General features: G+C 45.3%; 27 non-coding genes and 2 pseudogenes across 27 annotated transcripts in view; all 29 read left to right on the top strand.

Annotated features, from left to right (window-relative positions):
• The window catches only part of LOC142925766 (5S ribosomal RNA), a 119-nt gene extending 87 nt beyond the window's left edge, over positions 1 to 32 (top strand). The window contains exon 1 of the ribosomal RNA XR_012942689.1: positions 1 to 32. This exon is cut by the window's left edge and continues 87 nt beyond it. This is a non-coding gene — a ribosomal RNA (5S ribosomal RNA).
• A 252-nt stretch (positions 33 to 284) lies between these two features.
• Positions 285 to 403, top strand: LOC142928283 (5S ribosomal RNA). The gene has a single exon (XR_012944911.1). It is a non-coding gene; the product is annotated as a 5S ribosomal RNA (ribosomal RNA).
• Positions 404 to 830: 427 nt separating this feature from the next.
• On the top strand, positions 831 to 949 carry LOC142927914 (5S ribosomal RNA). The gene has a single exon (XR_012944839.1). It is a non-coding gene; the product is annotated as a 5S ribosomal RNA (ribosomal RNA).
• Positions 950 to 1,203: 254 nt separating this feature from the next.
• Positions 1,204 to 1,322, top strand: LOC142926781 (5S ribosomal RNA). The gene has a single exon (XR_012943705.1). It is a non-coding gene; the product is annotated as a 5S ribosomal RNA (ribosomal RNA).
• Positions 1,323 to 1,749: 427 nt separating this feature from the next.
• Positions 1,750 to 1,868, top strand: LOC142925957 (5S ribosomal RNA). The gene has a single exon (XR_012942881.1). It is a non-coding gene; the product is annotated as a 5S ribosomal RNA (ribosomal RNA).
• Positions 1,869 to 2,120: 252 nt separating this feature from the next.
• On the top strand, positions 2,121 to 2,238 carry LOC142927158 (5S ribosomal RNA). The gene has a single exon (XR_012944083.1). It is a non-coding gene; the product is annotated as a 5S ribosomal RNA (ribosomal RNA).
• Positions 2,239 to 2,490: 252 nt separating this feature from the next.
• LOC142926672 (5S ribosomal RNA) lies at positions 2,491 to 2,609 on the top strand. The gene has a single exon (XR_012943596.1). It is a non-coding gene; the product is annotated as a 5S ribosomal RNA (ribosomal RNA).
• Positions 2,610 to 3,036: 427 nt separating this feature from the next.
• LOC142925796 (5S ribosomal RNA) lies at positions 3,037 to 3,155 on the top strand. The gene has a single exon (XR_012942719.1). It is a non-coding gene; the product is annotated as a 5S ribosomal RNA (ribosomal RNA).
• Positions 3,156 to 3,407: 252 nt separating this feature from the next.
• On the top strand, positions 3,408 to 3,526 carry LOC142925769 (5S ribosomal RNA). The gene has a single exon (XR_012942692.1). It is a non-coding gene; the product is annotated as a 5S ribosomal RNA (ribosomal RNA).
• A 431-nt stretch (positions 3,527 to 3,957) lies between these two features.
• On the top strand, positions 3,958 to 4,076 carry LOC142926133 (5S ribosomal RNA). The gene has a single exon (XR_012943058.1). It is a non-coding gene; the product is annotated as a 5S ribosomal RNA (ribosomal RNA).
• A 253-nt stretch (positions 4,077 to 4,329) lies between these two features.
• On the top strand, positions 4,330 to 4,448 carry LOC142927039 (5S ribosomal RNA). The gene has a single exon (XR_012943963.1). It is a non-coding gene; the product is annotated as a 5S ribosomal RNA (ribosomal RNA).
• A 252-nt stretch (positions 4,449 to 4,700) lies between these two features.
• Positions 4,701 to 4,819, top strand: LOC142927966 (5S ribosomal RNA; annotated as a pseudogene).
• Positions 4,820 to 5,247: 428 nt separating this feature from the next.
• Positions 5,248 to 5,366, top strand: LOC142927532 (5S ribosomal RNA). The gene has a single exon (XR_012944456.1). It is a non-coding gene; the product is annotated as a 5S ribosomal RNA (ribosomal RNA).
• A 253-nt stretch (positions 5,367 to 5,619) lies between these two features.
• LOC142925887 (5S ribosomal RNA) lies at positions 5,620 to 5,738 on the top strand. Its single transcript, XR_012942810.1, has one exon. It is a non-coding gene; the product is annotated as a 5S ribosomal RNA (ribosomal RNA).
• A 251-nt stretch (positions 5,739 to 5,989) lies between these two features.
• On the top strand, positions 5,990 to 6,108 carry LOC142926909 (5S ribosomal RNA). The gene has a single exon (XR_012943833.1). It is a non-coding gene; the product is annotated as a 5S ribosomal RNA (ribosomal RNA).
• A 428-nt stretch (positions 6,109 to 6,536) lies between these two features.
• Positions 6,537 to 6,655, top strand: LOC142926502 (5S ribosomal RNA). Its single transcript, XR_012943426.1, has one exon. It is a non-coding gene; the product is annotated as a 5S ribosomal RNA (ribosomal RNA).
• A 252-nt stretch (positions 6,656 to 6,907) lies between these two features.
• Positions 6,908 to 7,026, top strand: LOC142926766 (5S ribosomal RNA). Its single transcript, XR_012943690.1, has one exon. It is a non-coding gene; the product is annotated as a 5S ribosomal RNA (ribosomal RNA).
• A 427-nt stretch (positions 7,027 to 7,453) lies between these two features.
• LOC142927823 (5S ribosomal RNA) lies at positions 7,454 to 7,572 on the top strand. The gene has a single exon (XR_012944747.1). It is a non-coding gene; the product is annotated as a 5S ribosomal RNA (ribosomal RNA).
• A 252-nt stretch (positions 7,573 to 7,824) lies between these two features.
• LOC142927477 (5S ribosomal RNA) lies at positions 7,825 to 7,943 on the top strand. Its single transcript, XR_012944401.1, has one exon. It is a non-coding gene; the product is annotated as a 5S ribosomal RNA (ribosomal RNA).
• Positions 7,944 to 8,374: 431 nt separating this feature from the next.
• LOC142925863 (5S ribosomal RNA) lies at positions 8,375 to 8,493 on the top strand. Its single transcript, XR_012942786.1, has one exon. It is a non-coding gene; the product is annotated as a 5S ribosomal RNA (ribosomal RNA).
• Positions 8,494 to 8,746: 253 nt separating this feature from the next.
• On the top strand, positions 8,747 to 8,865 carry LOC142927038 (5S ribosomal RNA). Its single transcript, XR_012943962.1, has one exon. It is a non-coding gene; the product is annotated as a 5S ribosomal RNA (ribosomal RNA).
• Positions 8,866 to 9,117: 252 nt separating this feature from the next.
• LOC142927965 (5S ribosomal RNA) lies at positions 9,118 to 9,236 on the top strand (annotated as a pseudogene).
• A 428-nt stretch (positions 9,237 to 9,664) lies between these two features.
• Positions 9,665 to 9,783, top strand: LOC142927531 (5S ribosomal RNA). The gene has a single exon (XR_012944455.1). It is a non-coding gene; the product is annotated as a 5S ribosomal RNA (ribosomal RNA).
• A 253-nt stretch (positions 9,784 to 10,036) lies between these two features.
• On the top strand, positions 10,037 to 10,155 carry LOC142925886 (5S ribosomal RNA). Its single transcript, XR_012942809.1, has one exon. It is a non-coding gene; the product is annotated as a 5S ribosomal RNA (ribosomal RNA).
• Positions 10,156 to 10,406: 251 nt separating this feature from the next.
• LOC142926908 (5S ribosomal RNA) lies at positions 10,407 to 10,525 on the top strand. The gene has a single exon (XR_012943832.1). It is a non-coding gene; the product is annotated as a 5S ribosomal RNA (ribosomal RNA).
• A 428-nt stretch (positions 10,526 to 10,953) lies between these two features.
• LOC142926490 (5S ribosomal RNA) lies at positions 10,954 to 11,072 on the top strand. Its single transcript, XR_012943415.1, has one exon. It is a non-coding gene; the product is annotated as a 5S ribosomal RNA (ribosomal RNA).
• A 252-nt stretch (positions 11,073 to 11,324) lies between these two features.
• LOC142926765 (5S ribosomal RNA) lies at positions 11,325 to 11,443 on the top strand. The gene has a single exon (XR_012943689.1). It is a non-coding gene; the product is annotated as a 5S ribosomal RNA (ribosomal RNA).
• A 427-nt stretch (positions 11,444 to 11,870) lies between these two features.
• Positions 11,871 to 11,989, top strand: LOC142927822 (5S ribosomal RNA). Its single transcript, XR_012944746.1, has one exon. It is a non-coding gene; the product is annotated as a 5S ribosomal RNA (ribosomal RNA).
• Positions 11,990 to 12,243: 254 nt separating this feature from the next.
• Positions 12,244 to 12,362, top strand: LOC142925885 (5S ribosomal RNA). The gene has a single exon (XR_012942808.1). It is a non-coding gene; the product is annotated as a 5S ribosomal RNA (ribosomal RNA).
• The last annotated feature ends 138 nt before the right edge of the window (positions 12,363 to 12,500 follow it).

Raw genomic sequence — 12,500 nt, 5'->3', positions numbered from 1 at the left:
AGACTGCCTGGGAATACCAGGTGTTGTAGGCTTTTGCATTTTTGTATCTGGATGGGTCCCTTTTTACACTTCGACTCATCCAGTTAGTGCACCTGCCAATTTCACGTCGATATGGTGTACTGCATTGGGATCAATATTTTTTGTAAAATACTGTTTGATGCCACTCTATCGGGGCTAAACCAGGAGCTCAGAATAAACGTTTTCACGAGCGATGACCTCCAGGAGTATAGTTGAATGTTGATTGTTTTATACATATGAGTGTTCGATAGGTCTCTGCACGCACGGCCTACGACCATATCACCCTGAATGCGCCCGATCTCGTCTGATCTCGGAAGCTAAGCATGGTCGAGCCTGGTTAGTACTTGGATGGGAGACTGCCTGGGAATACCAGGTGTTGTAGGCTTTTGCATTGTTGTATCTGGATGAGTCGCTTTTTACACTTCGACTCATCCAGTGAGTGCACCTGCCAATTTCACGTCGATATGGTGTACTGCATTGGGATCAATATTTTTTGTAATATAATGTTTGATGCCACTCTTTCGGGGCTCAACCAGGAGCTCAGAAACAGGTCCCTGCAGAGTGGGCTGGTAGGACAAGTCTCTGCGCTGTCTATTACTGATTTTAAACACCCAACAGCACGAGATTTCACTTCGTTAAAGTATTGAAAGGGGACGGACGGACGGACACATTAATCTATTGCAGGCTGGTACACTCAGTTTACAACTTCGTTTCTACCAGAATAAAGGTTTTTTGAGCGATGACCTCCAGAAGTATAGTTGAATGTTGATTGTTTAATACATCTGAATGTGCGACAGGCCTTGCCAAGCATGGCCTACGACCATCTCACCCTGAATGCGCCCGATCTCGTCTCATCTCGGAAGCTAAGCAGAGTCGAGCCTGGTTAGTACTTGGATGGGAGACTGCCTGGGAATACCAGGTGTTGTAGGCTTTTGCATTGTTGTATCTGGATGGGTCGCTTTTTACACTTCGACTCATCCAGTTAGTGCACCTGCAAATTTCACGTCGATATGGTGTACTGCATTGGGATCAATATTTTTTGTAAAATACTGTTTGATGCCACTCTTTCGGGACTAAACCAGGAGCTCAGAATAAACGTTTTCACGAGCGATGACCTCCAGTAGTATAGTTGAATGTTGATTTTTTTTTATACATATGAGTGTTCGACAGGTCTCTGCAAGCACGGCCTACGACCATATCACCCTGAATGTGCCCGATCTCGTCTGATCTCGGAAGCTAAGCATGGTCGAGCCTGGTTAGTACTTGGATGGGAGACTGCCTGGGAATACCAGGTGGTGTAGGCTTTTGCATTGTTGTATCTAGATGGGTCGCTTTTTACACTTCGACTCATCCAGTTAGTGCACCTGCCAATTTCACGTCGATATGGTGTACTGCATTGGGATCAATATTTTTTGTAATATAATGTTTGATGCCACTCTTTCGGGGCACAACCAGGAGCTCAGAAACAGGTCCCTGCAGAGTGGGCTGGTAGGACAAGTTTCTGCGCTGTCTATTACTGATTTTATACACCAAACAGCACGAGATTTCACTTCGTTAAAGTATTGAAAGGGGACGGACGGACGGACACATTAATCTATTGCAGGCTGGTACACTCGGTTTACAACTTCGTTTCTACCAGTATAAAGGTTTTTTGAGCGATGACCTCCAGAAGTATAGTTGAATGTTGATTGTTTTATACATCTGAATGTGCGACAGGTCTTTCCAAGCATGGCCTACGACCATATCACCCTGAATGCGCTCGATCTCGTCTGATCTCGGAAGCTAAGCAGGGTCGAGCCTGGTTAGTACTTCGATGGGAGACTGCCTGGGAATACCAGGTGTTGTAGGCTTTTGCATTTTTGTATCTGGATGGGTCGCTTTTTACACTTCGACTCATCCAGTTAGTGCACCTGCCAATTTCACGTCGATATGGTGTACTGCGTTGGGATCAATATTTTTTGTAAAATACTGTTTGATGCCACTCTTTCGGGGCTAAACCAGGAGCTCAGAATAAACGTTTTCACGAGCGATGACCTCCAGGAGTATAGTTGAATGTTGATTGTTTTATACATATGAGTGTTCGATAGGTCTCTGCAAGCACGGCCTACGACCATATCACCCTGAATGCGCCCGATCTCGTCTGATCTCGGAAGCTAAGCATGGTCGAGCCTGTTAGTACTTGGATGGGAGACTGCCTGGGAATACCAGGTGTTGTAGGCTTTTGCATTGTTGTATCTGGATGGGTCGCTTTTTACACTTCGACTCATCCAGTGAGTGCACCTGCCAATTTCACGTCGATATGGTGTACTGCATTGGGATCAATATTTTTTGTAAAATACTGTTTGATGCCACTCTTTCGGGGCTAAACCAGGAGCTCAGAATAAACGTTTTCACGAGCGATGACCTCCAGGAGTATAGTTGAATGTTGATTGTTTTATACATATGAGTGTTCGACAGCTCTCTGCAAGCACGGCCTACGTCCATATCACCCTGAATGCGCCCGATCTCGTCTGATCTTGGAAGCTAAGCATGGTCGAGCCTGGTTAGTACTTGGATAGGAGACTGCCTGGGAATACCAGGTGTTGTAGGCTTTTGCATTGTTGTATCTGGATGGGTCGCTTTTTACACTTCGACTCATCCTGTGAGTGCACCTGCCAATTTCACGTCGATATGGTGTACTGCATTGGGATCAATATTTTTTGTAATATAATGTTTGATGCCACTCTTTCGGGGCACAACCAGGAGCTCAGAAACAGGTCCCTGCAGAGTGGGCTGGTAGGACAAGTCTCTGCGCTGTCTATGACTGATTTTATACACCAAACAGCACGAGATTTCACTTCGTTAAAGTATTGAAAGGGGACGGACGGACGGACACATTAATCTATTGCAGGCTGGTACATTCAGTTTACAACTTCGTTTCTACCAGTATAAAGGTTTTTTTAGCGATGACCTCCAGAAGTATAGTTGAATGTTGATTGTTTTATACATCTGAATGTGCGACAGGTCTTTCCAAGCATGGCCTACGACCATATCACCCTGAATGCGCCCGATCTCGTCTGATCTCGGAAGCTAAGCAGGGTCGAGCCTGGTTAGTACTTGGATGGGAGACTGCCTGGGAATACCAGGTGTTGTAGGCTTTTGCATTTTTGTATCTGGATGGGTCGCTTTTTACACTTCGACTCATCCAGTTAGTGCACCTGCCAATTTCACGTCGATATGATGTACTGCATTGGGATCAATATTTTTTGTAAAATACTGTTTGATGCCACTCTTTCGGGGCTAAACCAGGAGCTCAGAAGAAACGTTTTCACGAGCGATGACCTCCAGGAGTATAGTTGAATGTTGATTGTTTTATACATATGAGTGTTCGATAGGTCTCTGCAAGCACGGCCTACGACCATATCACCCTGAATGCGCCCGATCTCGTCTGATCTCGGAAGCTAAGCATGGTCGAGCCTGGTTAGTACTTGGATGGGAGACTGCTTGGGAATACCAGGTGTTGTAGGCTTTTGCATTGTTGTATCTGGATGGGTCGCTTTTTACACTTCGACTCATCCAGTGAGTGCACCTGCCAATTTCACGTCGATATGGTGTACTGCATTGGGATCAATATTTTTTGTAATATAATGTTTGATGCCACTCTTTCGGGGCTCAACCAGGAGCTCAGAAACAGGTCCCTGCAGAGTGGGCTGGTAGGACAAGTCTCTGCGCTGTCTATTACTGATTTTATACACCCAACAGCACGAGATTTCACTTCGTTAAAGTATTGAAAGGGGACGGACGGACGGACGGACACATTAATCTATTGCAGGCTGGTACACTCAGTTTACAACTTCGTTTCTACCAGAATAAAGGTTTTTTGAGCGATGACCTCCAGAAGTATAGTTGAATGTTGATTGTTTAATACATCTGAATGTGCGACAGGCCTTGCCAAGCATGGCCTACGACCATCTCACCCTGAATGCGCCCGATCTCGTCTGATCTCGGAAGCTAAGCAGAGTCGAGCCTGGTTAGTACTTGGATGGGAGACTGCCTGGGAATACCAGGTGTTGTAGGCTTTTGCATTGTTGTATCTGGATGGGTCGCTTTTTACACTTCGACTCATCCAGTTAGTGCACCTGCAAATTTCACGTCGATATGGTGTACTGCATTGAGATCAATATTTTTTGTAAAATACTGTTTGATGCCACTCTTTCGGGACTAAACCAGGAGCTCAGAATAAACGTTTTCACGAGCGATGACCTCCAGTAGTATAGTTGAATGTTGATTTTTTTTATACATATGAGTGTTCGACAGGTCTCTGCAAGCACGGCCTACGACCATATCACCCTGAATGTGCCCGATCTCGTCTGATCTCGGAAGCTAAGCGTGGTCGAGCCTGGTTAGTACTTGGATGGGAGACTGCCTGGGAATACCAGGTGGTGTAGGCTTTTGCATTGTTGTATCTAGATGGGTCGCTTTTTACACTTCGACTCATCCAGTTAGTGCACCTGCCAATTTCACGTCGATATGGTGTACTGCATTGGGATCAATATTTTTTGTAAAATACTGTTTGATGCCACTCTTTCGGGGCTAAACCAGGAGCTCAGAATAAACGTTTTCACGAGCGATGACCTCCAGGAGTATAGTTGAATGTTGATTGTTTTATACATATGAGTGTTCGACAGCTCTCTGCAAGCACGGCCTACGTCCATATCACCCTGAATGAGCCCGATCTCGTCTGATCTCGGAAGCTAAGCATGCTCGAGCCTGGTTAGTACTTGGATGGGAGACTGCCTGGGAATACCAGGTGTTGTAGGCATTTTGCATTGTTGTATCTGGATGGGTCGCTTTTTACACTTCGACTCATCCAGTGAGTGCACCTGCCAATTTCACGTCGATATGGTGTACTGCATTGGGATCAATATTTTTTGTAATATAATGTTTGATGCCACTCTTTCGGGGCACAACCAGGAGCTCAGAAACAGGTCCCTGCAGAGTGGGCTGGTAGGACAAGTTTCTGCGCTGTCTATTACTGATTTTATACACCAAACAGCACGAGATTTCACTTCGTTAAAGTATTGAAAGGGGACGGACGGACGGACACATTAATCTATTGCAGGCTGGTACACTCGGTTTACAACTTCGTTTCTACCAGTATAAAGGTTTTTTGAGCGATGACCTCCAGAAGTATAGTTGAATGTTGATTGTTTTATACATCTGAATGTGCGACAGGTCTTTCCAAGCATGGCCTACGACCATATCACCCTGAATGCGCTCGATCTCGTCTGATCTCGGAAGCTAAGCAGAGCCGAGCCTGGTTAGTACTTGGATGTGAGACTGCCTGGGAATACCAGGTGTTGTAGGCTTTTGCATTGTTGTATCTGGATGGGTCGCTTTTTACACTTCGAATCATCCAGTTAGTGCACCTGCAAATTTCACGTCGATATGGTGTAATGCATTGGGATCAATATTTTTTGTAAAATACTGTTTGATGCCACTCTTTCGGGGCTAAACCAGGAGCTCAGAATAAACGTTTTCACGAGCGATGACCTCCAGGAGTATAGTTGAATGTTGATTTTTTTTATACATATGAGTGTTCGACAGGTCTCTGCAAGCACGGCCTACGACCATATCACCCTGAATGTGCCCGATCTCGTCTGATCTCGGAAGCTAAGCATGGTCGAGCCTGGTTAGTACTTGGATGGGAGACTGCCTGGGAATACCAGGTGTTGTAGGCTTTTGCATTGTTGTATCTGGATGGGTCGCTTTTTACACTTCGACTCATCCAGTTAGTGCACCTGCCAATTTCACGTCGATATGGTGTACTGCATTGGGATCAATATTTTTTGTAAAATACTGTTTGATGCCACTCTTTCGGGGCTAAACCAGGAGCTCAGAATAAACTTTTCACGAGCGATGACCTCCAGGAGTATAGTTGAATGTTGATTGTTTTATACATATGAGTGTTCGACAGCTCTCTGCAAGCACGGCCTACGTCCATATCACCCTGAATGCGCCCGATCTCGTCTGATCTTGGAAGCTAAGCATGGTCGAGCCTGGTTAGTACTTGGATGGGAGACTGCCTGGGAATACCAGGTGTTGTAGGCTTTTGCATTGTTGTATCTGGATGGGTCGCTTTTTACACTTCGACTCATCCAGTGAGTGCACCTGCCAATTTCACGTCGATATGGTGTACTGCATTGGGATCAATATTTTTTGTAATATAATGTTTGATGCCACTCTTTCGGGGCACAACCAGGAGCTCAGAAACAGGTCCCTGCAGAGTGGGCTGGTAGGACAAGTCTCTGCGCTGTCTATTACTGATTTTATACACCAAACAGCACGAGATTTCACTTCGTTAAAGTATTGAAAGGGGACGGACGGACGGACACATTAATCTATTGCAGGCTGGTACACTCAGTTTACAACTTCGTTTCTACCAGTATAAAGGTTTTTTTTAGCGATGACCTCCAGAAGTATAGTTGAATGTTGATTGTTTTATACATCTGAATGTGCGACAGGTCTTTCCAAGCATGGCCTACGACCATATCACCCTGAATGCGCCCGATCTCGTCTGATCTCGGAAGTTAAGCAGGTTCGAGCCTGGTTAGTACTTGGATGGGAGACTGCCTGGGAATACCAGGTGTTGTAGGCTTTTCCATTTTTGTATCTGGATGGGTCGCTTTTTACACTTCGACTCATCCAGTTAGTGCACCTGCCAATTTCACGTCGATATGGTGTACTGCATTGGGATCAATATTTTTTGTAAAATACTGTTTGATGCCACTCTTTCGGGGCTAAACCAGGAGCTCAGAATAAAGGTTTTCACGAGCGATGACCTCCAGGAGTATAGTTGAATGTTGATTGTTTTATACATATGAGTGTTCGATAGGTCTCTGCAAGCACGGCCTACGACCATATCACCCTGAATGCGCCCGATCTCGTCTGATCTCGCAAGCTAAGCATGGTCGAGCCTGGTTAGTACTTGGATGGGAGACTGCCTGGGAATACCAGGTGTTGTAGGCTTTTGCATTGTTGTATCTGGATGGGTCGCTTTTTACACTTCGACTCATCCAGTGAGTGCACCTGCCAATTTCACGTCGATATGGTGTACTGCATTGAGATCAATATTTTTTGTAATATAATGTTTGATGCCACTCTTTCGTGGCTCAACCAGGAGCTCAGAAACAGGTCCCTGCAGAGTGGGCTGGTAGGACAAGTCTCTGCGCTGTCTATTACTGATTTTATACACCCAACAGCACGAGATTTCACTTCGTTAAAGTATTGAAATGGGACGGACGGACGGACACATTAATCTATTGCAGGCTGGTACACTCAGTTTACATCTTCGTTTCTACCAGTATAAAGGTTTTTTGAGCGATGACCTCCAGAAGTATAGTTGAATGTTGATTGTTTAATACATCTGAATGTGCGACAGGCCTTGCCAAGCATGGCCTACGACCATCTCACCCTGAATGCGCCCGATCTCGTCTGATCTCAAAAGCTAAGCAGAGTCGAGCCTGGTTAGTACTTGGATGGGAGACTGCCTGGGAATACCAGGTGTTGTAGGCTTTTGCATTGTTGTATCTGGATGGGTCGCTTTTTACACTTCGACTCATCCAGTTAGTGCACCTGCCAATTTCACGTCGATATGGTGTACTGCATTGGGATCAATATTTTTTGTAAAATACTGTTTGATGCCACTCTTTCGGGGCTAAACCAGGAGCTCAGAATAAACGTTTTCACGAGCGATGACCTCCAGGAGTATAGTTGAATGTTGATTGTTTTATACATATGAGTGTTCGACAGCTCTCTGCACGCACGGCCTACGTCCATATCACCCTGAATGCGCCCGATCTCGTCTGATCTCGGAAGCTAAGCATGGTCGAGACTGGTTAGTACTTGGATGGGAGACTGCCTGGGAATACCAGGTGTTGTAGGCTTTTGCATTGTTGTATCTGTATGGGTCGCTTTTTACACTTCGACTCATCCAGTGAGTGCACCTGCCAATTTCACGTCGATATGGTGTACTGCATTGGGATCAATATTTTTTGTAATATAATGTTTGATGCCACTCTTTCGGGGCTCAACCAGGAGCTCAGAAACAGGTCCCTGCAGAGTGGGCTGGTAGGACAAGTCTCTGCGCTGTCTATTACTGATTTTATACACCCAACAGCACGAGATTTCACTTCGTTAAAGTATTGAAAGGGGACGGACGGACGGACGGACACATTAATCTATTGCAGGCTGGTACACTCAGTTTACAACTTCGTTTCTACCAGAATAAAGGTTTTTTGAGCGATGACCTCCAGAAGTATAGTTGAATGTTGATTGTTTAATACATCTGAATGTGCGACAGGCCTTGCCAAGCATGGCCTACGACCATCTCACCCTGAATGCGCCCGATCTCGTCTGATCTCGGAAGCTAAGCAGAGTCGAGCCTGGTTAGTACTTGGATAGGAGACTGCCTGGGAATACCAGGTGTTGTAGGCTTTTGCATTGTTGTATCTGGATGGGTCGCTTTTTACACTTCGACTCATCCAGTTAGTGCACCTGCAAATTTCACGTCGATATGGTGTACTGCATTGAGATCAATATTTTTTGTAAAATACTGTTTGATGCCACTCTTTCGGGACTAAACCAGGAGCTCAGAATAAACGTTTTCACGAGCGATGACCTCCAGTAGTATAGTTGAATGTTGATTTTTTTTATACATATGAGTGTTCGACAGGTCTCTGCAAGCACGGCCTACGACCATATCACCCTGAATGTGCCCGATCTCGTCTGATCTCGGAAGCTAAGCGTGGTCGAGCCTGGTTAGTACTTGGATGGGAGACTGCCTGGGAATACCAGGTGGTGTAGGCTTTTGCATTGTTGTATCTAGATGGGTCGCTTTTTACACTTCGACTCATCCAGTTAGTGCACCTGCCAATTTCACGTCGATATGGTGTACTGCATTGGGATCAATATTTTTTGTAAAATACTGTTTGATGCCACTCTTTCGGGGCTAAACCAGGAGCTCAGAATAAACGTTTTCACGAGCGATGACCTCCAGGAGTATAGTTGAATGTTGATTGTTTTATACATATGAGTGTTCGACAGCTCTCTGCAAGCACGGCCTACGTCCATATCACCCTGAATGAGCCCGATCTCGTCTGATCTCGGAAGCTAAGCATGCTCGAGCCTGGTTAGTACTTGGATGGGAGACTGCCTGGGAATACCAGGTGTTGTAGGCATTTTGCATTGTTGTATCTGGATGGGTCGCTTTTTACACTTCGACTCATCCAGTGAGTGCACCTGCCAATTTCACGTCGATATGGTGTACTGCATTGGGATCAATATTTTTTGTAATATAATGTTTGATGCCACTCTTTCGGGGCACAACCAGGAGCTCAGAAACAGGTCCCTGCAGAGTGGGCTGGTAGGACAAGTTTCTGCGCTGTCTATTACTGATTTTATACACCAAACAGCACGAGATTTCACTTCGTTAAAGTATTGAAAGGGGACGGACGGACGGACACATTAATCTATTGCAGGCTGGTACACTCGGTTTACAACTTCGTTTCTACCAGTATAAAGGTTTTTTGAGCGATGACCTCCAGAAGTATAGTTGAATGTTGATTGTTTTATACATCTGAATGTGCGACAGGTCTTTCCAAGCATGGCCTACGACCATATCACCCTGAATGCGCTCGATCTCGTCTGATCTCGGAAGCTAAGCAGAGCCGAGCCTGGTTAGTACTTGGATGTGAGACTGCCTGGGAATACCAGGTGTTGTAGGCTTTTGCATTGTTGTATCTGGATGGGTCGCTTTTTACACTTCGAATCATCCAGTTAGTGCACCTGCAAATTTCACGTCGATATGGTGTAATGCATTGGGATCAATATTTTTTGTAAAATACTGTTTGATGCCACTCTTTCGGGGCTAAACCAGGAGCTCAGAATAAACGTTTTCACGAGCGATGACCTCCAGGAGTATAGTTGAATGTTGATTTTTTTTATACATATGAGTGTTCGACAGGTCTCTGCAAGCACGGCCTACGACCATATCACCCTGAATGTGCCCGATCTCGTCTGATCTCGGAAGCTAAGCATGGTCGAGCCTGGTTAGTACTTGGATGGGAGACTGCCTGGGAATACCAGGTGTTGTAGGCTTTTGCATTGTTGTATCTGGATGGGTCGCTTTTTACACTTCGACTCATCCAGTTAGTGCACCTGCCAATTTCACGTCGATATGGTGTACTGCATTGGGATCAATATTTTTTGTAAAATACTGTTTGATGCCACTCTTTCGGGGCTAAACCAGGAGCTCAGAATAAACTTTTCACGAGCGATGACCTCCAGGAGTATAGTTGAATGTTGATTGTTTTATACATATGAGTGTTCGACAGCTCTCTGCAAGCACGGCCTACGTCCATATCACCCTGAATGCGCCCGATCTCGTCTGATCTTGGAAGCTAAGCATGGTCGAGCCTGGTTAGTACTTGGATGGGAGACTGCCTGGGAATACCAGGTGTTGTAGGCTTTTGCATTGTTGTATCTGGATGGGTCGCTTTTTACACTTCGACTCATCCAGTGAGTGCACCTGCCAATTTCACGTCGATATGGTGTACTGCATTGGGATCAATATTTTTTGTAATATAATGTTTGATGCCACTCTTTCGGGGCACAACCAGGAGCTCAGAAACAGGTCCCTGCAGAGTGGGCTGGTAGGACAAGTCTCTGCGCTGTCTATTACTGATTTTATACACCAAACAGCACGAGATTTCACTTCGTTAAAGTATTGAAAGGGGACGGACGGACGGACACATTAATCTATTGCAGGCTGGTACACTCAGTTTACAACTTCGTTTCTACCAGTATAAAGGTTTTTTTTAGCGATGACCTCCAGAAGTATAGTTGAATGTTGATTGTTTTATACATCTGAATGTGCGACAGGTCTTTCCAAGCATGGCCTACGACCATATCACCCTGAATGCGCCCGATCTCGTCTGATCTCGGAAGTTAAGCAGGTTCGAGCCTGGTTAGTACTTGGATGGGAGACTGCCTGGGAATACCAGGTGTTGTAGGCTTTTCCATTTTTGTATCTGGATGGGTCGCTTTTTACACTTCGACTCATCCAGTTAGTGCACCTGCCAATTTCACGTCGATATGGTGTACTGCATTGGGATCAATATTTTTTGTAAAATACTGTTTGATGCCACTCTTTCGGGGCTAAACCAGGAGCTCAGAATAAAGGTTTTCACGAGCGATGACCTCCAGGAGTATAGTTGAATGTTGATTGTTTTATACATATGAGTGTTCGATAGGTCTCTGCAAGCACGGCCTACGACCATATCACCCTGAATGCGCCCGATCTCGTCTGATCTCGCAAGCTAAGCATGGTCGAGCCTGGTTAGTACTTGGATGGGAGACTGCCTGGGAATACCAGGTGTTGTAGGCTTTTGCATTGTTGTATCTGGATGGGTCGCTTTTTACACTTCGACTCATCCAGTGAGTGCACCTGCCAATTTCACGTCGATATGGTGTACTGCATTGAGATCAATATTTTTTGTAATATAATGTTTGATGCCACTCTTTCGTGGCTCAACCAGGAGCTCAGAAACAGGTCCCTGCAGAGTGGGCTGGTAGGACAAGTCTCTGCGCTGTCTATTACTGATTTTATACACCCAACAGCACGAGATTTCACTTCGTTAAAGTATTGAAATGGGACGGACGGACGGACACATTAATCTATTGCAGGCTGGTACACTCAGTTTACAACTTCGTTTCTACCAGTATAAAGGTTTTTTGAGCGATGACCTCCAGAAGTATAGTTGAATGTTGATTGTTTAATACATCTGAATGTGCGACAGGCCTTGCCAAGCATGGCCTACGACCATCTCACCCTGAATGCGCCCGATCTCGTCTGATCTCAAAAGCTAAGCAGAGTCGAGCCTGGTTAGTACTTGGATGGGAGACTGCCTGGGAATACCAGGTGTTGTAGGCTTTTGCATTGTTGTATCTGGATGGGTCGCTTTTTACACTTCGACTCATCCAGTTAGTGCACCTGCAAATTTCACGTCGATATGGTGTACTGCATTGGGATCAATATTTTTTGTAAAATACTGTTTGATGCCACTCTTTCGGGGCTAAACCAGGAGCTCAGAATAAACGTTTTAACGAGCGATGACCTCCAGGAGTATAGTTGAATGTTGATTTTTTTTTATACATATGAGTGTTCGACAGGTCTCTGCAAGCACGGCCTACGACCATATCACCCTGAATGTGCCCGATCTCGTCTGATCTCGGAAGCTAAGCATGGTCGAGCCTGGTTAGTACTTGGATGGGAGACTGCCTGGGAATACCAGGTGTTGTAGGCTTTTGCATTGTTGTATCTGGATGGGTCGCTTTTTACACTTCGACTCATCCAGTTAGTGCACCTGCCAATTTCACGTCGATATGGTGTACTGCATTGGGATCAATATTTTTTGTAAAATACTGTTTGATGCCACTCTTTC

This window comes from Petromyzon marinus, chromosome 23, assembly GCF_048934315.1.
Source record: "Petromyzon marinus isolate PM22_M1 ecotype Great Lakes invasive population chromosome 23, UKy_Petmar_22M1.pri1.0, whole genome shotgun sequence".
NCBI lineage: Eukaryota > Metazoa > Chordata > Hyperoartia > Petromyzontiformes > Petromyzontidae > Petromyzon > Petromyzon marinus.
The sequence above is the reverse complement of the archived record's forward strand: the minus strand, read 5'-3'. Positions and strand labels throughout refer to the sequence as shown.